The sequence below is a fragment of the Lathyrus oleraceus genome, chromosome 4 (genome assembly GCF_024323335.1).
Source record: "Lathyrus oleraceus cultivar Zhongwan6 chromosome 4, CAAS_Psat_ZW6_1.0, whole genome shotgun sequence".
NCBI lineage: Eukaryota > Viridiplantae > Streptophyta > Magnoliopsida > Fabales > Fabaceae > Lathyrus > Lathyrus oleraceus.
The window spans coordinates 472,902,615-472,910,450 of NC_066582.1; the positions used below are offsets into that span (position 1 = coordinate 472,902,615).

The 7,836-nt window shown below is 35.3% G+C and overlaps 1 long non-coding RNA gene across 1 annotated transcript; it reads left to right on the forward strand.

The window, feature by feature from the left end:
* The first annotated feature begins 1,201 nt into the window (after window positions 1-1,201).
* LOC127076237 (uncharacterized) lies at window positions 1,202-1,965 on the forward strand. Its single transcript, XR_007786783.1, has 3 exons — window positions 1,202-1,522; window positions 1,597-1,752; window positions 1,866-1,965. It is a non-coding gene; the product is annotated as an uncharacterized LOC127076237 (long non-coding RNA).
* Window positions 1,966-7,836: the final 5,871 nt, after the last annotated feature.

Here is a 7,836-nt window from a genome sequence, read left to right on the forward strand (position 1 = left end):
CTACAAAACAAAGTCATGTTAGTTATACACAAGTCCCGAGTCGACTCCAATGGAAGCACATCATCAAGCATAGGCCATTTGTGCTATTAACCTGAAACACAACTCAAAAGTGAGATCACAAACCACTAGTCCAAGACTAGGGCCAAAGAGGAACAAAAATCCAAAACGGAAGCCCAAACTCCACGTGAAATTCATTTAATCAAGTGATGATATGTCCTAAAATTAAGGGAGCATGCAAGACCGAATTATTTCTAAGCCTAAGGGTAGAATAGTCATTTCACAGTTATGGATTAATATTGAATTAAATTTCTATTTACGAAAGTAAGTTCTATTTAAAGTCAATTAGAACTAAACTAAATTTAATATTTCTAAACTATTTCTAATATTTCTTTTTAATATTTTTTTAACATTTTTTAATTAACTCTAAAGTTCTAAAACTATTATTTCTAAAAATTATTCTAATTCTAATAATCTAATTAACTAACTCTAAAATCTAATTACCTAAACCAGTAGCCTAAATTTAATATTGCTAATTAATTTCTAAAATCTATTAAATCCTATTTAAGACTTTATTCTAATATTCTAATTCTAATTTGACAACTAATTAAAATGGTTTCCAAATTCTAAAATTAATTTCTAATTGTCCTAAACAAACTCTAATCCTAATTTTCCTAATTAATTCCTACAGTTATCGTATTTCTAAAAAACATTTCTAATACTAATCCACCTAATTAACTCTGAAGTTAATCCTAATACTAATGTATTCAATGTAACAGTCCTAAGATTAATTTCTAATTATTATTTAATTCTAATTCTGATTCTACAATTACTCAAGCAATATTCTAAAATCATTATTAAAAAAACTATTCCTAGCATTACTCTAACTATATCCTATCAATCCTACTTATTACTAATTATTCTAAATAACACCTAATCCTCTAATTACGCTAGTTACAAACTTAATTAACCTAATTATATACTAATTGATACTCTAATTAAACCAAAAACAGTTAGAATTCAACAAAAAAACTTGGAAGAAAACCTGAATTGGACTTTTGATCTGTGGGGGTGTAGTAGGAAAACGCACGGGCCTTGGACTCAAACGGCCACAGTTGAATGGAGAGAGTCCGTGTACAACCTTCACGTAAGCTCAAATTGGACAGGGGAAAAGCACTTATTCAGAGAAGCTCTTGTGACGCGTTTGGATTCTTGGATTCCGGCGCCTTCAACCACTGCGTTCACGAGGATTTAGCACCAGCCGGAAGAAACGATCAACTCCAACACAACAATGCGTTATCCTTCTCACAGAATTGTCTTCAACGATTATTACGATTCAAGGATTCAAGAACTCGCGGTGTTAAGCAATCCACCATGGTTCGCGATGTTCGATCTTTATTGATAGTTCAGATACTCGAAGATCCGCGATTCATCTCACTCCATTATCGTATGTGCGGATGGAAGAAAAACCACATCGAAATCGGATCGGAAAAACTTACCAGATTAAAGCTCCAATTACAATTAGGTACGAATCTTCCTCTTTCTCTGTTTCGGTTCCTTCTACTGCTTCTTCAATTATCGGTTTCTTTCTGATTGTAGCTTCTCACCAATTCCGTTACGAGTTGCGAGCTTCTACGGATTTTGTTGAGGTTCTTGGTGGATGATGAAGGCCTCGCTCGCATCTCCGCTTTGAGATGAAGACGAAGACGTAATACCGGTATTGCCGATCGAAATGAAGAAGAAGTCTCTTGGATCGTGAGTTTCCGATTATTCCGATCTCTTCTGGATTTCTCTTTTCTATTATTTCTTCTTTTTTCTTCTGCTTATCACTTCCGAGAAAGGAGATAATTGCTGCAGAATTGTTGCAGGATCTTTGGCGGTTCGGTTGTGATGATGATAAATTAATGTGGAAGAATTGAAGAGTGAAGATTGGAAGCGGTTGAAGGTTTCGGTGAACGGAGATTACGGTTACGGATTCGTAGTGGTTGAAGGTTTGGCTATGGAGTTTGGAGTTTTGTGAAGGTGGTTGATGAATGGAGGTTGAAGAAGAAGATTGAAACAGAATTGTTGCATAGATTTGGAGAGTGAAGAATGCAGAAATTTGAGAGTGGAGAATGAAGATGTGGAAGAGGATTGAAGATAGAGATCGAAGAAACTTGAAGAATCACCATGAGGTTAGCTTTTATAGGGGTGAGGATTAGAAAATTCTGTTAGATTCTTTTTGTTAGAAAATTCGGTTAGGGATTCAAGATAAAGTTCTGTTAGGATTAGTTATAGCGACTCAAATTTAGTTGGAGAAATTCAATCGATGCCAAGAGGAATTTGGTTTTTTAAATTGGTTTGCATTTTGAGTTGGTTAGAAGTTATTTTTTTGCTGTCATTGGTGTTGTGAGGTTTGTTAAATTGTGCAGGATTTTTTTTTTTTGCAGGAATTCAATGTTATGCAGGTTATTCATAGTTGTAATGCAGAATTTTGGTTTATGTAAAATGCAGAATTTTGTTAAATGCAATGCAGAATTTTTAATGCAGAATTTTGGTTTTGTACAAATGGATATGGGTATGATTGGATAATGGCAATTGGTTTTAAACGGATAAACTAAATTGGATATGGATAATGGATTATTGTAAAAATGGATTGTGTTAAAATCAAACTAAATGGATTATGGATTATGATTTGGATAATGAAATGGAATTATTTGGAAAATGGTTAATGGGCTTTTGAAAATGGTCTATCAAGATGAAATATGGACAAACGTGGATATTGAATGAATGTTTAGAAAATGGATCAATTTGGAAAATGGTTAATGGACCAAACTTATGGACTTAAAAAAAAGAAAAGAATGGGCTCAATGCAACCATGATTAAATTTCCACAACCAAATCAACTTTTCCATAATCAACTAGGATCATCCAACTCAACTTGAATTTCCAAGATTAATTCGAGAAAAGAACGAAATAATTTCTAACCTCAAATTCTTCCAGATAAGTATTTGTAATGACAGATGAACTTCTTTGGGACATGAAGGAAGCGTCTCAACCCATCTCTCCACCTCCTAGCCCTCAGTTGACTTACAGTTGACTTTTATGGGCCTCAGATGACTTGGTCATGCACTGTGGACTTTGAGCTTTCAACACTTGGCCAAATTGCATCAAAATGAACCTTGGGTTCACATAAGCTCATTGGAACACCCATAGGGCCTTTGTCTCATGGAAAAACTTGATCTCTTGCACAGTTGACTTCTCCTGATGCCAGTCCTGACTGATGCAATGCAATGGACTATGCAATGTGAATGCAATGTTAATGACCTAAAATGAAATGAATGTACAAATGGGAGGGTGCAAATTTGAGGTGCTACATCCCGGATCCAAATTCGTCTAACCGAACATACTATTGAAAAGTTCGGATATGTGTAATAATACTAATAGAATGACAATAATCCACAAGTCAATCAACAACTATTAAGCACAACTAATTAAATACTCTACAATAGTAAAAGTTTATCTCCAACGATATCCACACAGAAAAAAACTAAGTCAAACAATGTGTCGAACACTTGGTGTGCGAAAAACAAAGTTTGGAATTTTATATGATATTTGTTGTTCTAAGAAATCCAATCACAACCAAATGGTTAATGATCAATATAACAAACATAAGATTCAAAATATAATCAAAATTATGATCCAATCTATGTTGATTTGGTGATCAAAGCAATCGATAATTTGAGAATAAAAAAATAAAAGAGATAAAGAAAGAGAGAGAGATTATGCAAGGATTTGTTTAGGAAGTTCCCTAATCGAACTCGCTATCTGTACGTTTTCCCACAAACCCTAAGTTTTTTCTTGACTCTAGCACCTCCAATAACCTTGATCAATCTTGATCAAGTAATTAACCATGTTGCTTCAATTCACTTATTGTTGCTACTTCCTTACAAGGCACCACTTGTACCAAGGCTTTCACCCGACTGAATTAATCCCAAACGCATGATCATGTAACCAACAATGTCGCTTCAATTCACCTGTTGTTGCTACGTTCTTGCACTACCTCCTTGTCTCAAGGCTTTCACCTGGCTGAATTAATCCCAAGCGACTGTTATTGAACCCAAGATTTGTCAACACGATCCATCATTTCACGCTACTCCCTTATCGACACACCTAGTCTCAAGGCTTTCACTCGATCGGATTCGAATTTAACAATATTGTCAAAAACCTTCAAACCATAAATATCTTTAAGGAAACCCCTAAATCAATTTTCTTATTTGAATCCCTCAAAGATCACAACCCAATATTCTCAATACAACAAACCTAATTGGACGTTATCAATCCTAATCTAGATGGAACTCAATCAAAAAATGATTATGTGTAGTTTGATTGTGTGTATGCATAGATTGAATTGAATATGATGAGATGCTTTGAATTCCTGGATTCATGTAGGTTTTACTCACTCTAGAAACCTTACTAAAGAATGATGCATGTATGAAGTATTTATATGCATGGGTGATTTAAGGGAAAATTTAGTCAATATATCGACCTATACGACTCACGTGTCGACCTATTCAAGTCATGTGTCGACCTGTAAGGTTATGTGTTTCCCATAGGTTGACCTGAAGACTTGGCACATGAGACAGAAGCTGCAGACTTTAATATTACAGCACACGTGTCGACCTGTACCATCTTTGTGTCGACCTTAAGTTTTAAAAATTCATCTATAGGTCGACCTGTAGTCGTATGTGTCGACCTATAATGAGGATTTTTCACTTAAAACCAAGTTTCTCATGCTCAACACACTATTTTGATGCACAAATGTTTTGTAGACCATTTCCAACAATGTTGACATGTTTCCTAATGCAAGAACGTTAAAATGCACAACTAAACCTGGATGATATCGTCCAATATACATAAATGCTACTTCCTAGTTTTTAAATCATGTAAAACATATCTAAATGGAAGAATGCACTCACATACTCCCCCTTTTTGATGATGGCGAAACTTGAGACAATGCGTTCTTGTTCATGGAAAGCTCCCTCTTAATGTATGCATCATACTTTTCCCTTTTTGACAACATCAAAAAGAGACCAAGCACACAATTAGAATAATCACATATACATAGTAAAGAATACAGAGGCAATTTGCAAAGACAAGAAATATGCTTACATGTATATAACATATATGATAACTCATAGTAATTCTAAACAAAGTTTTCCATAAATCATTGGTAAATTAATAAACTTTGTTACCTATCGAAAACCTGAAGCAAGAACCTTATTTTTCATGTAGACCTGAGTAGAATACACGAATAAGATCCTCATTGTAATCTTGAGCAAATTATAGGAAATAGTCAATATGTTGATGCACAACGAGCTTAACAATATCAGGTATATCCAAACAGCAAACAATAACATGCTTCCACATAAATTGTTTCACTACAAGACGGTTTTGATACTTTAGCTCAAACTCCTTGACATACTTCTTGGAAACCAAAGTAAATGGATTTTCAGCAGCAGTAGTAGAGGTAGTAGCCTTTTTTTTACCCTTTGCATCACTCTTGGATTTAGAAATCTTTGAAGCCATAAAAAATTGAAGCAAAGGTATGCACACCATGTGTTTCATAAAAAGTTTGAATGAACAATGAATGAGTATGAAATATTTTTGAATACCCACACACTTAAGCAAGACACACAATCACAACAGTATATAATAATGAGAAAATAATCCAAAAACAAGTAAGAATCTGGAACTTTTTGTGACTTAGGGTGAAAAGAGGGGGTTTGAAAGTGCAAGAGAAGAAATAAGGTGAATGGAGGAGATTTGATGAAAATGTGAAGGAAGGTGAAATGGGTTGAGAGAGACAAACAAGATTTGACGAAAATGAATGACTTTTATGAGATGAGGTGAAGCTAGAGACTTTAGAGATTTTAGTGCATGAATGTGAAATGATTTTTTTTTACCAAAGATGGAATATGAGTCGACCTCTGAGTTAATGTGCCGACCTGTTAAGGTTATGTGTTGGCACATACTGAAACATTTAATCAAGAATAGAAAAATTAGTTCCACAGGTCGACCTATCCACGGATGTGTCGACACATCCTGAAGCATTTTTTAAAAATACAAATAAAATCAAATTATACGTCGACCTATGCGACCATGTATTGATGCATTATGGACAAAACTTGACAAAACCCACATTTATGACTTATGAAATGATTTTTGATGACTCACAATGACTTACGCATGACTAATGAATAAGAGATTATGCATATCCAATGATTTAATGGTTTGAAAGTAGTTAACATGCAAACACAAGAGTAAGCATGAGTTGGCAAAAGATATAGATCACATATGATGACTGTCATACGGTGAACTGACTTTATGGATTTTTAATCGCAATGTCGCGGTTAGCAAGAGTCGCCACCGACTTTTCTTTTATCCCATAAGGAAAGGTGGAAAAGAACAGGAAAGACCTTAATTTAGATTCTTAGGTTCGGGAGGTACGTTATACAAAGGGAAGGTGTTAGCACCCTTTGTATCCATGGTTATCCATGGGCTCTTAATTGCTCAATCATTTATGTTTTCCTTGTTTGAAAAAAGTGTTTGAGAAATGTGTAGGAGGTGTTTTGAAAAGGAGAATTTAACTTTGTAATGATTCTTGTATGAATGTATACAAAGTGGTTATCTCGTTTAGTTTTGGAAATAGTTTAGAAAAATATAACTCGGCAATGATCTTAGTACGGATGTATGCCAAGTGGTGATTTTCTAACAGGGTGTTTTGAAATGTGTGAGGTGTGAAAAGTATTTTAGGTTATGAATGAGCAATTAAGGGTTATACCTGTCCGAGGTCTTTACTGTATTTCCTATCCTTGTGAGGGTAAAACTATCCTTACTATTGAGAAGTAAGTAGCTTTATCCGTGGGGATGTAGAAGGGTCATCGTAGGGTCATCGATAGGTCATTGAAGGCAACAGTAGTGAGGATACCTTAGCATTCGAAGGGACTATCATCATTTAGCCATAGGCTACACCGAAGGGTCATCGAGGGGCAAAATCGTATTTTCGAAGGCAACATCCGAGGGACCATGATTTATTTTATGATGATTTAACCGAAGGGTCTTTGCTAAGGGTATCCCCATATTCGCGGGACATGACCGTATTACGTAATCGTGGGGTAACGAAGAGCGGTCCGATATCATTTATTTAAAGTCCATATTTTAAGTTCATTAGGTAATTATGATGAATCTCCACATTAAAATCAACACATTAAAATCAATACATTAAAAATTAATACATTAAGATTAATTAGGCAATCAATATGAATCTTCACATTAAAGTGAAGTAATTTAGAATCCATCTCCACTAAGGTCTCCCACACGTAAAGTGGAGTACCTAGCCGGCCACTTCATTGAGGATATGGAAGCCTTTACACCATTCAACACACCGGTTAGAGCATTGAGATAAAATATGATTTGACAATTGCACCATAAAATAGACATAACAGTTATGAGTTCAGGCCAAGTGATGCGAAAATCGCAATTGAATAAACATAAGATAGAACAGCAAAGAGACAAAGCGGCCACTGCCCCGTTCGCCTCTGTTTCGCCTAGCGAAGGCTCAGCGAATGCTCGCTGCAGGCTCGCTTAGCGATGAGCTAGCGAGCGGCCACGGGTTTGGAATTTGACAGCAGCATGACTTCCGAAAACCTGCACTCTTATGGCATTTGATCACAGGCATAGCATAGACAATTATACAGGATGTTCATACTTAGATTCCCGTACGAAATCGAATTACATATCAAAACTTTAATCGGAATGCATCATGTATGTAAAGAATATCAATTGGAAACGTAAAACA